Here is a 7,444-nt window from a genome sequence, read left to right on the forward strand (position 1 = left end):
GGACAGCATCACTGCCACCCCTCTTCTAGGACAGTCCATAGGTAGCTGGAAGTGGAGCACCAGCCTGCCCACCTTAATGGGGCAGCTGGACCACCCCTGGCTGACCTCAGAGGTGAGGGTCTAGTTGGGTGTCTGGGTCACTCCTGGTCTCACTGGCCGCAGACCAAGAGCCCGAGAGACCCCAGAGCCTGAGCTCCAGTGTCTGCCATCCCTCCTGGTCTGAGAGCCAGCACTGTTGTCTTTCTAGCTCCATCCCTTCTGCTTTCATCTCCTACTCCTCCACCACCTCTCTGAAGTCGCTACATCCTCTTTTCAAGGGCCTGGAACCTTCCCCTTGTTCCTGGGCTCCTGGCTGGGGGATCAGGAAGGATCAGTGCCACACCCCTGCATGCCTGGACAGAAGCCTCTGTCTGCACTTCCTGACTTGCAGAGACAGAAACAAAGTTCAGCTCAGTTCAGTCGCTCAGTCGTGTCCAACTCTCTGTGACCCCATGGACTGCAGCATGCCGGGCCTCCCCGTCCATCACCAACTCCCGGAGTTTGCTCAAACTCATGTCCATCGAGTCGGTGATGCCATCCAACCATTTCATCGTCTGTCGTCCCCTTCTCCTCCAGCCTTCAATCTTTCCAAGCATCAGGGTCTTTTCCAATGAGTCAGTTTTTTGCATCAGGTGGCCAAAGTATTGGAGTTTCAGCTTCAGCATTGGTCCTTCCAATGAATATTCAGGACTAATCTCCTTTAGGATGGACTGGTTTGATCTCTTTGCAGTCCAAGGGACTCTCAAGAGTCTTCTCCAGCACCACAGTTCAAAAGCATCAAGAAACAGTTACCTGCCCCAGAGAGCTGGCAGTTCTGGCGACCACCGCCAGATGGCGACAGGGACCGCTCACGGCTGGTCCGTTGCATCCTTGCAGGGGTGCTGAGGAAGCCTCTTTACTTGGCCCTGAGCAGGCCAGGCATACTCAGCACTCAGCCATGTCCATCTCTTTGCGACCTTCGGGACTGTGACCCAGGCTCCTTTGTCTCTAGCCCCTGCTACACCGCTTCTCGGCTGCCTGACTAGTATTCCCCGGCTCTGATCACCTTGAGAATTAGGCCCAGGCCTGTGGGACCTCCCAGCACTGCCCCACAGCCTGCCTGGTCCAAGGCGAGGCTTGGCCATCTGGTCCACCCCAGCTCGCCTGTCCAGCCCCTGCTCACTCCTTTCCCTGTCACCCTGAACCCCTGGGGCTCTCATGTGTCCCCTTGGGGCCGACCAAGAGGGCAGACAGGCAAGGGTGGAGCCCAGACACAGCCAGGAATCTGGGGCCAGGTGGGCAGACGGGAGCCGAAGCCCAGAAGGTGCTGGACTTCAGAGCATGATGGAGCAGATGGGCATGCCTTGGGCACACGAAGTGGACGCCAGGCCAGGGCAGCAAGCCGTCTTGCCTTCAGCTCTGCTGACAAGCGGCACCCACACCGCAGCCCTTAATGAACTGTCTCTCCCCGATCCCCAGGAAGAGACAGGTAGACACCCATCCCCTCTGCTGCAAGTTTCTGATGACTTTGTCCGGGCCTGTTGACAGCCTCCCTTGTTTTCCTCTCACTTGGCGGGAAGGAGGCAATCAGCCCTCTGGGGTAGTGACATTTGATCAGGAAAGGTCTGGTGGCGAGGGGCAGTTGAGGGGACAAAACCCAAGGAGAAAGACCTGCAGGGCCCAGGGCGATGGATGCGGTGGGCCGGGGTGGAGGGAGGGTCTTTTGGCTCATCTTCACAACGGGCTTCAACTTTGCTTTTTCTTTTTTTTCCCTCCAGCAATCCACCCGTCCAGAGCATGAAGCAGGCAAGCCTGCGTGTTCAGTCGCTCAGTCGTGTCTGACTCTTTGTAACCCCATGGACTGTAGCCTGCTAGGCTCCCTTGTCCACAGGATTTCCCGGGCAAGAATACTGGAGTGGGTTACCATTTCCTTCTGCAGGGAATCTTCCCGACCCAGAAGACTGAACCCACATTTCCTGCTTGGCAGGTGGATTCTTTACCTCTGAAGCTCCAGAGGTATCTGTATAATTCAGTAATTTCTAGTTCATTTACAGAATTGTACAGCCATCACCAGAACCCAATTTCAGAACATTTCCTCAAACTTAGTATTGACATTATTTTCAGTGAGTTTCTCCATAAAGGCTCATAAATTATGGGACTTCCCAGAAGAGAGAGGGTGAGGGAGCCTTTCCCATAACTCTACACCTGGGGCCCATGACCAGCCTGCACCATGAATTAATATTTTTATAAATCTTGCGGAAGTCTAAAGAATAGTCCAATTTCTTGCTCTGGGTGTTTTGCAAAAACTCTGATTTGTTAAATTACCTAATTTTCACTTGTCCTTTTTTGTGTCTCTTCACGTTGTAATGTGCTAAGAGGCTCAGAAAACGGAAGTGGGCTAACTTCTCTGGGTATCAGGGTGGCACAGGAAACCAGAAAAAGATAAAGGGAAGACAAAAGACGCAGGGCCAGGTAAGTCAGCTCGGCTGGCTCTTGCCTAACCGGCAGGACGCACAGTACTCAACCCGATGCCTGGGAACGTGAATGGAGACACATCCTTGTCCATAATTGCTTCTTCTTTTTGCTAAGTCGCTTCCGTTGTGTCCGACTCTTTGCGACCCCATGGACTGCAGCACACCAGGCCTCCCTATCCATGACCAGCTCCCGTAGTTTACTCAAACTCAAGTCCATAGAGCCGGTGATGCCGTCTGTGTCTATAGTTACTGCTCTCCTAGGACAAAGCCCTGGAGCCTCCACTGGCCCTTTGAAACATACACATTCTCTCAGCTTCTGAAAAACGTCTGCAGGAAGGCTGCTGTGGTGTGAGGCAGATGAGCAGTGGGATCAGGATGTGTTTTTTAAATAAGTATTTACTTATTTTTAGTTAATTCCTTTGGCTGTGCAGGGCCTGAATTGCGTCAGCTGGGTCTTTAGCTGTGGCATGTGGGATCTAGCTCCCTGACCAGGAGTCCAACCTGGGATTGGGAGCACGGAGTCTTAGCCACTGGACCATCAGGGAAGGCCCAGGATCTGGATGCTTAGAGGAGTGCTGGGGTTGGGGAGAAAGCTTCTGACCTTCCTGAGGTCAGCCTTGGGAGCTAGGGTCACCCTCAGCGTGAAACTCACACATTCAGGCTCAAGGCGAAGTGTGCCTCTCAAAGCCAAAGAATGGAAGTTTGTAAGTGGACCACTTCCTGGTTGATCCCTCAGTAGCACAAGGGAAGGGGTCCCCCGTCTGGCACCCGGCCTTCCCCTGCAGGCACAGGTGTGCCTCTGCCCGGGGCGGCCAGAGAAAGAGGAGACAGAGGGAGGTGGTGATGACGGGGGCAGGGCCGGGGTGGGGACTCCCTGGCAAAGCCGTCACTTTGGTTCCTGTGGCCTCAACAGCCTCTTCCCCACCCTGCTCCCGAGTCAGCAGTGTGGGCGCCCTCCAGGCCCTCCGGAAGCACCCTCTCCCCGCCCGGTCCTGTGTGCTCACTGCTCTCTGAGTCACGGTCTGGTGGGCCGACGTTTCGGGTTCACCACGGACAGATGTGGGTTCTCACAAGTGCGCGGTCCCACCTTCCTGCCGGAGCAGAAATGAACACAGGTATACGGTAGATGTTGAGGAAGATGGATTCACATCTCTGAGCTCATTGTACGCCTCCCCGTCAAGGGGGCAGGGTGAGGAGTAGGGTTCCCGTTTCACAGAAGAAGAAGCCGACTGAACAAGGACATACAAAAGGCCGGAAAGCTGCTCAGGTCCCCGACACAAAGGCTGGACACTCCCCACTGTGCCGCCCCCCATCCTTACAATCCAGGGTCCTGGGGAAGCCGGCTCCCCTCTCCCACCCCTCAGCCTCAGCCCAGCTCCCTGCAGAGATCTCAGGTGATTCAGCAGAGACGCTGGAGGCCAGAGCTGGGAGAAGGCTGCCCACTTAGACGCCAGCCACTCGGTGGTCCCAGGTGCTTGGGAGGGGCTGGTGGTCGGTCTAGAGCCTGCTGCTTCCCCCTTTCGGGCATCAGGCCGCTGGCCTCTGCTTGAACCTCATTTGCGATGTAACCTAGGTGACATGCACATGCCTTAAGGGCTCAGTTGGACAGATTTAACAGTCCATTTTAAGTTCTGTCCCTTTCTTCTCCCTGGCAGTGCAGTTTGGCAAGAAGACGAGAGACCTCGGTGGCCTGGCCTTCTCTGGACCCACCTCCAGTCTGGTTTTCCTTCCCCGGGAAATGTGGAGGAGGGGCGCGGGTGTGTGTAAGTGGAGCTGCTGGTGGTCCCTGCTTTTGTGAGCTCTTCCAGCCTTTCCATGAAACGGAGGCACGCAGTGACACCTGGGCGGAGGTGATCTCATCGGAAAGAGGCATTGCGGGGCTCAGAGGGGCCGGGAGAAGGAGGGGGTCTTCTGAGCAGACGGCTGAGCCTGGCTGGGGGAGACTGAGTGACAGGCATGGTGGTGGGGGGGTCTGAGGATGAAGGAACGTCTGTGAAGAGCCAGCTACAGCCCTCCGGCTCGAGGAGCCCCATCCCCACGTCCGACCCTGGGGCGCGCTTGACCACCTGCGCAGAGGGGCAGGTGGATGCCTCCCTGCTGACCACCCGCACCCCAACCGTGGGTGCCGGGTGAGCTCCACAGGCCCCTGCTGGACCAGGTGCAGCCCCAGCTCCCTCCCCGGGGTGGAGAGAGTGTCCCTGGGGCCAGGTCCCACGAGCGCTGGCTCTGCATGTGACAGGGAGCCTGGAGGGCCCCTCGGGGGCCGTGAGGGCTCTCAGGCCTCGGCTGGCACGGTCACCCGTCCGTCTGCCCGCCCACAGCTTCCTCTTTCTCTCGGTCTGGACTACAGCACATCCAGACCCAGGCAGGAGAGCGTGTTGACGGCCCTCACATTGGTCATGGACGTTGGCCCCAGAACACGGACTGGTCAAGCTGCCTGGGCCCCTGGAGGGTCAGGTCACTCGGGGGGAGTTTCCCTAGAGAAGGGAAAGAAGGTGAGGCGTGGCGGCCCCAGGGACGCTGGCAGGGGCAGGCGGAAACCATGGAGTCAGCAGACGCTGGTCTCCCCCAGGCTCTGGCCGGAGGGAAACCAGATGCTCCCAGTTCTCGGTCTGTCCTCCCAGTCCTCTGTCCATCCTTCACCCCCGGCCCTCCATCTGTCCTCCCAGTCTCCCTCTCTCCCTCCCAGCCCTCCAGACAGAAGCTGTGGAGTCAGCAGACGCTGGTCTCACCCAGGCTCTGGCCGGAGGGAAACCAGATGCTCCCAGTCCTCGTCTGTCCCTCCCTGCCGCCCCTCCCCTGGCTGTTCCCCATTCGGAGTCCCTCCCCTTGCCCTGTGGATCCTGCGGTGATGGACCCCCGGTGGCGCATCCCACCACCACACACACCTCCGGAACATAGTAGGTGCTCAGTGGCCGTCAGAGGAACCCCCCCAGCCCCGTCCCCCACTGCCAGCTCGCCCAGATGTCACGCTCTCTTTCTCACCTCCCACCACAGGCACCAGCCGCTTCCGGCTTCTCATCAGCCTCTGGGCCGCATCTGACCCGCCATGGATGAGACACGCCCTCCCGGCTTTCCTTCCCGGGCAGGAGGAGGAAGAAGCAAGGCTGAGGGAGCCTCACCTCCCTGGGGCGAGGGTGGTGGCTCTGAGATTGCGATGCCCCAGGGAGGGAAGTTCTGCAGGGTCCCATCCCCCAATCTGGGTTCTCAGAGCTCAACAGGCAGCTGCAGGTCTGCCCAGGAACACCCTACCCATCACCACCACGTCATTCCTGCCCACTGGCCTCTGAGCACAGGCGTCCACACTGGAAAGAAGATCCAAGAGCCTGGGAAGAGACCACCAGAGCCTATGATGAGGGACTGTGATTGCAAGACACCCCCACCCCTCACTCGGAGGAAGGGGGCTCAGGCCTGCAGCTGGCTGGTTTCATTTTCCCCTACATCTCACGCACTAATAGTCTTTGAAGACCAGTGGGGAAAGTACCTCTTTCTTAATTTTCTGATGTCATGGGGTAATTTTGCATCAATCTGTCTCTTGCTTAGGGTTTGTGGGCAGGTTAGGGTGAAGAGGATGGGTGTGGTGGGGATCAATTGCCTTGGCCTTTCCTCTTTGCTGGCAGGAGGAGAAGGGGACGACAGAGGATGAGGCGGTTGGATGTCATCACTGACTCAATGGACATGAACTTGGGCAAGCTCTGGGAGTTGGTGATGGACAGAGAAGCCAGGTGTGCTGCAATCCATGGGGCTGCAAAGAGTCGGACATGATTGAGCGACTGAACAGAACTTCCTCTTTGCTGTAGTTTAAGTGTTTCTCTAGGTTTCTAAAGACAGGCGCATCTGGCAGGCTATTTGTAAAGCATATGCCTTCCTATCAAACCCTATTTTCTGGGACGTCCCTGGTTCTCCAGTGGTGAGGATGCCGTGCTTCCACTATAGGGGACATAGGTTTGATCCTTAGTCGGGAAACAAAGATCCCACATGTGCACGACAGGGCCAAAAAATAAATTAAAGAAAATCCTATTTTCCTATTGCCTTTCATTAGAAGAAAGATATATTTCCCTGGGGAAAAAACTGGCTTGAGGACACTATTATCTCATCTTCAAGTGTTTGTATAATTATGATACTATTCTATTCCCTCCAATTAGCTATTGTTATTGACATTTTACAGGAGCTTCGGGTTTTGGTCAAGGCCACACCAGTGGTACGAAGGGTGGTTGAGGATGAGCCATAACCCAGCCTCCTGCTTCTCCTCCGGCCAGTGCCTCCCGCCTGTTGACCTTAGCATTCAAGACCTTGACTTTTGGTGGTGGTTGAAAAATACACATTTCTGGAAATGTTATAGGCAGAGCAGGAAGGGAAGGGCATTCAGGGGACTCCGGATGGTGGCATTTAGAGTTAACTATCTACAAGCTCTCAGGTGGCAGGTTAGGAGTAGTTTCCGATGCTCGTGAGGCTGTTCTGTGCAACCCAGGGGCACATGTCACAAGGAACATGTGTGTGTATATCTGGAGCCTGAGCTCCACGTGGGCTGGTGAAGGAGAGGTCCACACAGGCTTGCTGAGTCCCGCTGTGTGCCTGGCCCTGGGCTGGGTCCGGTGGGGGCTGCCTGGGAGGGAGATCACAGCCCGAGGACCTTCTGGCCCAGTGGAGGACAGGTTTCCAAGATGAGAAATCACTCAGGGACTCTGGGGGTCATGGTGCCTCTGGGGGTGGGGGCCTTGAGCCGGGGGGCTCGTGGAAGGACTGCTCCCCATGGCCGTCACGCTCTGGGACACACCCTGGGGCCTTGCTCCTCCCCCGGGCTCTCACCCTGACCACAGGGAAACCAAGGAGCTACTGGCTGGGCTAGACGGGAACTTCAGCCTATGGTCTGGGGGTGGGAGGGAAGGGAAGGTGAGCTGGGGCTTCAGAGGGTCTCCTCACCGGAAGTACCTACAGAACCTGGCCCGGGG

General features: G+C 56.9%; 1 long non-coding RNA gene across 1 annotated transcript; it reads left to right on the top strand.

Moving 5' to 3' along the window:
* Positions 1-4,902: 4,902 nt before the first annotated feature.
* On the top strand, positions 4,903-6,477 carry LOC136150057 (uncharacterized). The gene is made up of 3 exons (XR_010659749.1): positions 4,903-5,102; positions 5,182-5,392; positions 5,490-6,477. It is a non-coding gene; the product is annotated as an uncharacterized lncRNA (long non-coding RNA).
* The last annotated feature ends 967 nt before the right edge of the window (positions 6,478-7,444 follow it).

Source organism: Muntiacus reevesi, chromosome 18, assembly GCF_963930625.1.
Source record: "Muntiacus reevesi chromosome 18, mMunRee1.1, whole genome shotgun sequence".
NCBI classification, from domain to species: domain Eukaryota; kingdom Metazoa; phylum Chordata; class Mammalia; order Artiodactyla; family Cervidae; genus Muntiacus; species Muntiacus reevesi.